The sequence below is a fragment of the Miscanthus floridulus genome, chromosome 6 (assembly GCF_019320115.1).
Source record: "Miscanthus floridulus cultivar M001 chromosome 6, ASM1932011v1, whole genome shotgun sequence".
NCBI lineage: Eukaryota > Viridiplantae > Streptophyta > Magnoliopsida > Poales > Poaceae > Miscanthus > Miscanthus floridulus.
In genome coordinates this window covers 101,352,786-101,363,566 of record NC_089585.1, presented here as the reverse complement: position 1 = coordinate 101,363,566, position 10,781 = coordinate 101,352,786, and the positions used below count along the sequence as shown (strand labels likewise).

The 10,781-nt window shown below is 44.5% G+C and overlaps 1 non-coding gene and 1 pseudogene across 1 annotated transcript; both read left to right on the top strand.

Moving 5' to 3' along the window:
- On the top strand, positions 1-1,745 carry LOC136458810 (uncharacterized; annotated as a pseudogene).
- A 2,452-nt stretch (positions 1,746-4,197) lies between these two features.
- Positions 4,198-4,336, top strand: LOC136462105 (small nucleolar RNA Z247). Its single transcript, XR_010760625.1, has one exon. It is a non-coding gene; the product is annotated as a small nucleolar RNA Z247 (small nucleolar RNA).
- Positions 4,337-10,781: the final 6,445 nt, after the last annotated feature.

The following is a 10,781-nucleotide window of genomic DNA, read 5'->3' as shown; positions in this document are numbered from 1 at the left end:
ATGTCGACGTCCCTCTTCTGCCGCGCCCCTCTCACCGCCGCTCCAAGCGCTCGTGGCGGTGTCCGTCGTCTCCCGGGGCGCAGGGCACCGGGTGCTGGCATCCGTGGAGTCGGCTTCACCTTGTCGATGATGGTCAGTTCTGCTCGTTTGTTCCTGCGTTCTTCGCTGTAGATTTTGTGCCGCATGCATGCGTGTTCTTGTTGCATGCATGTCATCGCTGGACCGCTGGAGGGAGGCCGATGTTGATCGTCTGGTCCGATGATCTCTGTGGATTTTATTGTCTTTTGTCAACCTTTTTTATTTACTCTCTCTGCAGTACGTCTCACCGATCGAGTTGCATGTTTTCTTTCCTCTTTCTCTACCTCTCAAGGCACCACCACCCAAGCCCAATGGTCACCATGCTGGCGTGCGCCAAGAGGCCCAGGAAGGCTACCGACCCTTGGGACAGCGACTACAAAGGAGATCAGGATGTATGTTGATACTAGCTAGCTAGCTCTGTTGCTATATATTTGGTTGGGTTCGTTTGATTTGATTTGATCTGATCCCCTTTCTAATTATAATGCTGATTCATTCCCTGGTTTGATGTGCTGCAGAAGATTGACAAGTTTTATGCTGAGCTCTCTAAGGAAATCGAGTATTTTCGCAGCTACGGAGATGAGGATGATGTATGTTGATACTAGCTACCTAGTTCTATTGCATATGCTATATATTTGGTTGGGTTCGTTTGATTTGATTTGATCCCCCCTTGTAATTAGGATGCTGATTCATTCCCTGATCTGATGCACTGCTGCAGGAGTTTGACAAGTATTATGCTGCTCTCTGTAAGCAATCTGAGGAGGCTATGACTGGTAAATTCATTGATGTTATTCCTCTTATGCCGGTTCTTTCCGAGGAGGAGAGGGCACGTGCAGAACAAGGTCAAGGAGATCGCCGAGAGGTGCATGGACCTCCAGGCTGATGCCATGCGCCGCCTCCGTCCCTGAACAAAGGCGCCCACTCTACCTGGTGTGTGTGTGAAAACCTTTTGCTGGTTCCTTCCTTCCGATTTTGCGTACTCGATCATCGCTGAAAATCTTTTACTTCGTTCGTTCGATCTGATTCTGATTTTACCACGCACCCACTTAATTATTCTTGTTCGATCTGCTGTCTGTGACGGGGTACGTTGTACGTGTGTGTAGCTGTTCCGGACTGTGCATCTCGCATTTACGTCCGTGAAAGTCAGAGCCATGGAGGGGCATGCCAACTGGGGGGTATCATCGCTTCTCATCGTCGACAAGTTGGATGTGGTGCGCAAGATGGTCTCCAGCGCCTGCAGCGCCCCTCTCCCTCTCGACAGGGACAAGCAGGAGCTCTCCCTGCTTCCTCCCCTTGTCCAGGAGGCGATCGGCGGCCTTGTTGGCGCCGACGACAGCAAAGTACGTTGAGATCCTATTATTACCATTAGTGCCTATCTTTTGTCGTTCATTTCATGCATCATGTAGTACCGATCGATGCATAATAATGCAATGAAATTGGGGCTGATGAACGTCTTCTCGTGTGATGATTCGTGATGAATCCAGGACCAGGAGGTGACGTTCGCATTGATCGAGTACACCTACAACACAGTCAAGTCTGACATTGACAAGATGATCACCGCCAGTGCCACAAGTACCTCTTAGATCGACTTCATGTCTACAGGGATCGTCGGGATCGACATCAACCACTTCGTCCAGCCTTATTACCAGTCACCAGTACTCTATCTTGCATGCGATCGTGTTTCTAGGTGCTCTACTTTGGGTGTCTGTTTTCGTAGCTATCTAGTCGTCGTATGGTAGTACCCCTAGTAGTACTTGTCAGTTGTCACTCATGTTGGAGTTTCTACATGCTATGCTATGCTGTGTTACGGGTTATCGAATAATGGACCAGTTTGTTTATCTTAGATCTATTACTACGACTACCACTACTAGTAGTCGCTATGTTCAACTGTACTTTTTCAGTCAATGAATATTATTTTTCTTTCACAATAAATCAGCCAACAGTACTTTCAGCCATGACTTATCAGCCAAGCGAACAAGGCATAACGTTGGCCCTTAATTAATTTCAAGCTGCTGTATGGCTACCTTATTTATCTAGATCTATAATTACTGTATGCTGTGTATCGATGGATCAGTCACGTTATGTCGTCGCTTCTGAAATTTGTACAATTAATCATATCATACCTTTGTTCTCTGCAATGTTTGTCGTCGATGATCTGTAGTTCTTTTATGCTGATCTTGTGCACCTCATCAGAGTTCGATTTTACTTGTCGTGCGCGGTTATTGGGTGCTTGCATTTGGTTCTTTGCGGCCCCTGCCCTTGTCCAACAACCCCAGGCGTTGTCCAAATTTATAGACCAAAGATAGTATACATGTCTAATAATTTTTTGAGGGCTAGCTGCATGTCTAATAATTTTATATAGGAAATAGGATACATGATTCATGAGAGGAGGTTTTGCCAAGTCCCAACGATCCAAATCCCAATACCAGAAGTCCAAATCCATCCAAAGGGGCCAACAATCGCACACTTCATCTGGTATGAAGAGGAGCGAGAAGCAGCCTGTTCGTTTGGCTGGGCTTGTTCGTTGCTGGATCGTGAAGAAGTACTGCTGGCTGGTTTGGTGTGAGAGAAAAATACTGTTCCGGCTGAAAATTTACGATCATTTACGAGGGAATAATCCCAGCTGAACAGGCTGAAGGAGGGCGCAAGTATCTCATCCATATGCCACAAGGAGAACCATCCACTAGCCACTCTTAAACCCTGTTTGGATCTATTTGCCATGTCAAACTTTTGCTGCTAAACTTTAGTCCTTGCTTGGGTGTTTGGATCCATGGCAAAAAAAAAATGGGCTAAAAGTGCAAAATAAGGTATCCTTCGCTCCCCCAATGCTTTTAGCTCAGTTTTGTACCTCTTGGGGTATAAATGGACTAAACTTTAGCCTTCTCTTTTGCTCACTTTTAGCCTACCTATTTGGATTCATTTGCCCAAAAAAATTGGCTAAAAGTGCAGAGCAAAAATTTTGCTATGGGAAACAAACAGGGCCTGTAGTCTCGTGTTGGCTATTCTCACGCTAAAGACCAATAAAATATAGGACTAGCTCAGCTAGCTAGAAACCATCCCCAACGGCTTAGATGATCGGCTAGTGTAGTTTAATGTAATATACCTTGGTAGATGTACTCTAAGACACCCTAAGAGGACCTTTAGGAGATCCGATGGCCATGCAATGCCCTAACCACACTTAGCATCCTTGTAGTTCCATGCATGTCTGCTTTTTAAACATCATTCATGCATGCCTTTTAAACATCATATTGCGCCAATTAAAAACCACCCCTCCTATAATTGGTAGCTGAAATCATGACATGCATGCATGCATGCCTTTTGAAACTATATATGGGTTACTAGAAATTATAAGTGTTAAATTATGCGGTTCACGCTTCGTGTTATCTGTTGTATTGGTTGTTACGGTGATGAAGGTTGTTAGCATATCTGAAGGCTGTTAGCATATCTAGTGACTTGTATAGAAAGTAGATCAAGGATGTAATCTGTTGTTCATTTCTTTACTTGTATGCTAAGATTGTAACGCCACGCTGGGGCTGTTCCCAGCCTATATAACACGAAGCCATGAGCCTGAGAAGGCATCACGTTACCCTAATCTTCACATGGTAATCAGAGCAACTCGATTCTATGCCCGTCTACGCGATGGCGTCTTCCTCCGCGCAGCCTGTTGCTCACTCAATCGGCTATCCGCCGACAGAGAAGCTCGGGCGCAACAACTTTGAGATGTGGAAGGCGCAGGTCCTCTCGGTGATCCACGGTGCACAAATGGCGTACACGATCAGCCCCACCTTCGTGCCGCCAGCAAAGGAGATCGCCAAGTCCGCCGACAAGCCGACGGAGAAGATCCCCAACCCGGAGTACGACACCTGGTTCGCCAAGGACCAGCAGGTGCTTAACTACATCCTTTCATCGCTGTCATGAGAGATTATGTCCCAGGTGGCCACAACTACTCCAACGGCTGCTGTAGCCTAGGCTGCGATAGAGGGCATGTTCGCTGCCCAGTCGCGTGCATGCGTGATTAACACACACATGGCGCTTGCTACGGCCCAGAAAGGGACCTCAACGGTGGCCGAGTACTTTGCTCGGACAAAGGCCCTCGCAGATGAGATGGCATCCGCGGGGAAGAAGCTCGACGATGAGGAGATTGCCTCGTACATACTGGCAGGTCTTGACATCGACTTTAACACACTGGTGTCTGCCATTGCTGCAAGGGTTGAGCCCCTTACCCTAGGGGAACTCTTCACCTAGATGACAAGCTTTGAGTAGCGCATGGATCTGCTCCATGGCTCGTGCTCTGGCTTGGGCTCTTCTACAAACATGGCCTCGCGTGGAGGAGGCCGTGGTGGGGGCAATGGTGGCCGTGGCTGTGGTCGCGGGGGTTTTAACGCTCCTGGTGGCCGTGGTCATGGGCGCCCGGGAGGCCACGGCTCCAACTTTGAGGCTGGCATCTTCTGCTAGATCTTTGGCAAGGAGGGATATCCTGCCATCCGCTGCTTAAAGCGCTTTGATGCGACCTTCATCGACGCCCAGGAGAAGAACAAGTCGGCCTCTATTGCGATAGCCTTGTACAGCGTGGATACCAATTGGTACATCGACACCAGGGTGACTGACCACATCACCAGTGAGTTGGAGAAACTCACGGTGAGGGATAAGTACCACGGCAATGAGCAGGTGCACACGGCTAGTGGTTCAGGTATGAAAATTAGCCATGTTGGTCGTAGTTTGTTTCATACCCATGATCGCAATCTTATTCTTGATAAAGTTTTGCATGTTCCACAAGCCAATAAAAACTTAACATCTGTTCACCGTCTTGCCGCTGACAATCATGTCTATCCTGAATTCTATCCTGACCATTTTCTTATCAAGGATCGGGCCACAAAGAAGGTCCTGCATCAAGGCCGATGTGAAGGCGGCCTATATCCCTTGGCGTCCAGTTCCACATCAAATAAAGCCGTCCACTCTACCGTCAAGGTTTCAGAGTCCCGATGGCATGCACGCCTTGGTCATCCATCATCGTCCGTCGTTCAGCAGATCCTCCAAAAGCATCGTTTAGCGTTTGTTCCTGAGTCGAATAAAGGGATTATCTGTGATGCTTGCCAACAAGGCAAGATTTATCAATTGCCATACCCCAAGTCATCAAGTGTATCCTCTAGTCCTCTAGAGTTAATCTTTTTTGATGTTTGGGGGCCAACTCCCGTGTCTATTGGCAGAAACAATTTCTATGTCAGTTTTATCGATGATTTTAGTAAATTTACTTGGGTGTATCTGCTGAAACATAAATCTGAAGTGTTTAAGTGTTTCCATGAATTTCAAAACATGGTAGAATGCCTTTTTGATAAGAAAATCCTTGCTGTGCAAACAAATTGGGAGGGGAGTATAAAAAACTTAATACTTTCTTTCAGCGTGTTGGTATTATTCATTAGGTTTCCTGTCCATATGCTCATCAACAAAATGGCTCTGCTGAGCGCAAGCACCGCCATATAGTTGAAACAGGGTTAACTTTGCTAGCACAAGCTTCCATGCCTCTTAAGTTTTGGGATGAGGCATTCCTCACTGCTACCTTTCTCATTAATCGTATGCCTAGCAAAGTAATAGACAATCAAACCCCTCTTGAATGTTTGTTTCACCAACCTGATTACTCTACTCTCCGCATGTTTGGTTGTGCTTGGCTAGCCCAACCTGCGCCCCTACAATAATAGAAAACTCCAATATTGATCCAAGCAATGTGTGTTCCTTGGTTATAGTCACATGCACAAAGGATTTAAGTGTCTTGATATTGCTGCAGGACGAGTTTACATCTCTAGGGATGTTGTTTTTGATGAAACTATCTATCCCTTTGCCAATCTTCATTCCAATGCTAGCGCCCGCCTTTGCTCTGAGATATCCCTTCTTCCTGATCATCTTCTTCCTTCCTATGGTCATGGGGATGCAACAAATTATGATTCTTCATGTGCTAACCCTACTAATGTGTCTGTGGAGGAAGATTTGCCTCCAGGAGATTTATTTGGCACTGCAAATCCGGACCAAAATGGTGGTGGTTCACGTCTTCCAGCCTCTGCCTCTGAATCAGGGAATAGGCATGCACTCCCCAGATGATGCGGCAGTGCGGTAGCAGGATTCCTCATTTGGATCGCCTTCGGATCCTGTGCTGGATCCACCTGGCACCATGGCTCCGCCTGCCGTCTCTCCATGAGTGCCACCTGGCGCCCCCTCATCGTCACATGGTGGTGGCGCTTCGAGGCCTAGGGGGACAACGATTGTGTTGGCCTTAGAGGGTGCAGGTGGCAGCGGATCTTCTATGCTGCCCGGATCATCGCCTAGATCTCCTATGCCTATGCCGTCATCAGTCGCCTAGGGGAGCTGGATCCTCTATATCATTGCCAGCAGCTGCTTGTTCCACCGTCGCCACCACCAGAGCGACCTCAAACTCGTCTGCAACATGGTATTCACAATCCTAAGACCTACACTAATGGGACGGTTAGGTATGGTCATTTAGCTGTTGCTTCTAAAGAGCCTACAAGCCTACATGATGCACTCTCTAATCCTCATTAGAAAAATGCTATGGATCATGAGTATTCTGCCTTGATGAAAAACAAACATGTGGAACCTTGTTCCTCCTCGACAAGGGCAAAATGTTATAGATTGTAAATGGGTTTACAAGGTCAAAAGAAAAGCTGATGGCACTATAGATAGATACAAGGCACGACTAGTTGCTAAAGGGTTTAAGAAGAGACATGGGATTGATTATGAGGATACTTTTAGTCCAGTAGTTAAGGCTGCTACAACTTGTCTTGTCTTGTCTCTAGCATTGTCACAAGGCTGGTATCTTCATCAATTAGATGTTCATAATGCCTTCTTGCATGGTATACTTGAGGAGGATGTCTTTATGCGTCAGCCGCCAGGATATGTAGATAAGCAGGTACCTCACTATTTGTGCAAGCTTGATAAGGCATTGTATGGGCTCAAACAAGCTCCCCGTGCGTGGTATTCACGGTTGAGTCAGAAGCTACAGCTACTCATTTTTATTCCATCTAAAGCTGATACATCTTTATTTTTCTACAAGTCTGGGAGATATACAATTTATATGTTAGTATATGTTGATGACATAATTATTGCTAGCTCCTCACAAGAAGCAGTGAGAACACTTCTTCGTGATCTTGAGAAGGACTTTGCTATCAAAGATCTTGGTGAGTTACATTACTTCCTAGGCATTGAAGTTAAGAAGGCACATGGAGAACTTCTTCTCACACAAGAGAGGTATGCTACTGATTTGTTGAAAAGAGTAAATATGAGCTCATGCAATTCAGGTTAATACACCTCTGTCAGTGTCAGAAAAGCTATCTGTTACAAGTGGACACTTGCTAGGGCCTGAGGATTCTACAAGATATAGGAGTATAGTTGGTGCTCTACAATATCTAACATTGACTCACCTTGATATTTCCTTCTCAGTTAATAAAGTCTGTCAGTTTCTTCACTCTCCTACCACAGTACATTAGGAGGCCGTCAAACGCATCTTGAGATATTTGAAGGGTGTGGCAGAACCGTCCTGAAATAACATGCTTTCAGAGGCGCTAGTATTCCACTAGACACTAAGCACCCTGAAAGTTAGCTACATCGGACAGTTCCATGGAGGACACCCCATGGGAGAACTCGAATCAATCCATGTTTTATCTCTAGAATCCAACAATGAGTATGAGCTTACAACACTTAGTCCATTTCATACAACAAGAGTTCTTGGAAATTATTTATTACAATATCATAGTTCATAGTGCGATAATTAAACAACGGAATAAAAATAAACATTTAGCGAAAATGATACAAGGATCCGTCTGTGCCCACCAGAAGAATCCTCCACACAAGAGCTACTCCTTAAGCTGCACCTACAATAGGGTAAAATAAACCCTGAGTACACAATGTACTCGTAAGACTTACCCGACTAGTGGGAATAGTTTCCTGACTTCAAGGGGTATGATAGGCAATATGGGTTTGTTGTTTTCTTTTTGTTTGCGAAAAGCATTACTAGAAGTACGTCCTTAAGATCAAGTTTAATTAGCAGTCATGATTACTTCATTAGCTAACCATTCTAGGTAAGCACATGTTTTACTTTCAAGCAAGGGTTGAGCAATCAGAACCTAATTTACCATCTTTCATATTCCAGTTCTTACTACGATGCTAGACCATATCCAAGTCAGTACCGTCTCACAGAAACGGCGATTCATGAACCAATGTATCCCTAGCTAGGTACCCCAAAACACATGCCCTGTTTGCACCCCAAGCACAAATAAGACCAACCCATTCCACTCCTATCGACGGGGACCAGTTTGTGATAGAACCGACCAATTTATAAGAGCACAAGTAAAATGGCAACCACCGAAACTGATCGCACTGTCATACTTGATCCCATATAAACCCTAGTAGTTCGTCGAGTACCATGAAGGGTCTCGATTCATCGCCAACATACAATCAAGATCGTATATGATTCAACATACATGCCACATATTACATAAAGTTCACAAATACCTCACCATACATCGGAGTACAATTAAAGTTATTACAAACCAAGTTCAAATGAAGTAGTAGTAGTAGCGGAAGCAAAGGTAGTTTTGAAACTAACATCTCACACCATTGTTCAAATACTTGCCAGTTTATGATCACATCCCACAAAAGCATCATAGATTAGATATATAGAAGCGCCTTGCCCATGGCCTACTCCTCGTCCATGGTGGGACAGAAGCAGTTCTTACAATATCCATGATAGACTATATTATCTGCAACAAGTGGGGAAGTAAACCTTGAGTACAAGAAGGTACTCAGCTAGACTTACCCATCATAAACCAAAAATAATATGACTCCAAGGATCATGCAAGGCTTTATAAGTGGAGCTAGCTTGACAATATTTTGCATAAAAAGCCACTAGTTCAACTATACATTTTATAATTCGGGTATCAAGTTAATTATAGCTATTCATCTCTAGATTAACAACTAACCTATGCTAAACATGTGATATATCATTATATAGCATCACAATAATAACCATAGCCGGTGTAGCATCCCCATGTCCAATATAACCATTAAATTCCATAGTCCAATTACTACGATGTTGGGACTAGTCGAGTTTCTCACTATCCGGAAGAGACTGACTATTCGAATCAGGTTGCAACCAGCTAGACAATTATTCCTCACACAAACCCACACTTCCCCCGTCGGGGTCGCGTCGAGTCACCTTTGGTACAACTCAGGTCCATATTTCGCTGGGTTCGATCAGCGCTGCACAACCAGGGACAACTAGCTGTCAGGACGTTCAGGCCCAGCCTGCCCTTGGGCTCACGTCTGGCTCCCCGCACATCCTTAGTACCATCCAGAGTGCGCACTCTAATAGAACGAGGCCTGGCCTGAGTTGAGCTACTCAGCTTCATGGTTGGAACGAGTTATCCGGCCTAGCTAAGCTGAGAGGCATGCGTTCAATCTCGATAGAAGCGCCAACAACAGTACTGATCCTTAATCGACACAGACAGGACCAACATAGCTAAGCCAACACCATTGCATATAAGTTCCCACCCGGTCTCCACTTAATAACACCCCTATGGTTATTTTCCACAATAGTAGATATAGCCAACCGTGACCCGGTATCCACCTATATCTCGCAGGTGATAGGAAATCACCCGATTTCTACCAGTCTAAGCATGGCCAAGCATATGTTCGATCCTGGACCTACATAGGGTTCAAGGTATATTTCTAGACAAGGTAGTTCTATGCATCAAGTGTTTCCATCCAACTCTTATAACCTAATCCATCTAACAGAAAGGACTCAAGTGATATTTATAAAAACATAGGAGGCTTAGAATGCTCCGGGGCTTGCCTTTTAGAAAGGAGGATAGGCCTGTGATCGGGGCACTATGGTAATTCCTTAGGAGTCTGCTCCTCAATTTCAGGTGCTACCTGCTGTGGTGCCTCCTGACTTGTCCTCCTCCTCTGCCTCAAACTCCAAGAGTGTGATTCCTTCTGGCCGATCCTATATGCATGAGCGCAAAATAAGATACAAGAATGCACGGTAATGATATGGATGATATGATATGATGCATAAACATAAATGTCCTTAACAACAAGGTATTAGGGTGATAACAAGATTAACTTTCTTTTACTGAGTAGGTGCATATCTCCTCTCTAGTAATTAAACAAACACCTATTTAGCATTTTCTGGGCTGCAAGACATCAGCTACTTGTTTTGACCATAACTAGAGTTATACACATCCAAACAATATGGTTGTGGACTTTCTGGAAAGCTTATGAAATTGCCTACAACCTTCTTTTAATCATCTTAAGGTGCTTCTATAGCTATCAAGGTCAAACAATTCAATCTTTTAGATCTATCCAGAGGACAAATAAATCTGATAGCAGACTTCTAACATCTATAACTCTTAAACCATTGGACCTATGACCATGAAATTTTAGTACAAGCAATATGAGTAAGTTATGTACAACTTTGTTATTAACAAGATTCAAAGAAAACTTCATCTTCATTATGAAAACACCATGACAACAGAAGCTATACATGCAGTCATCCAATTGAATTATAGAGCCATAACTAACTAGTTGCCTATAACCAATTATTTCTGAGCGTCACTACTAACATCAACAGATCATATGCATTACAAACACCCTAGAAAACATTTTGGTTAAGCCCAAATAATTTATTTATATTCATTTAT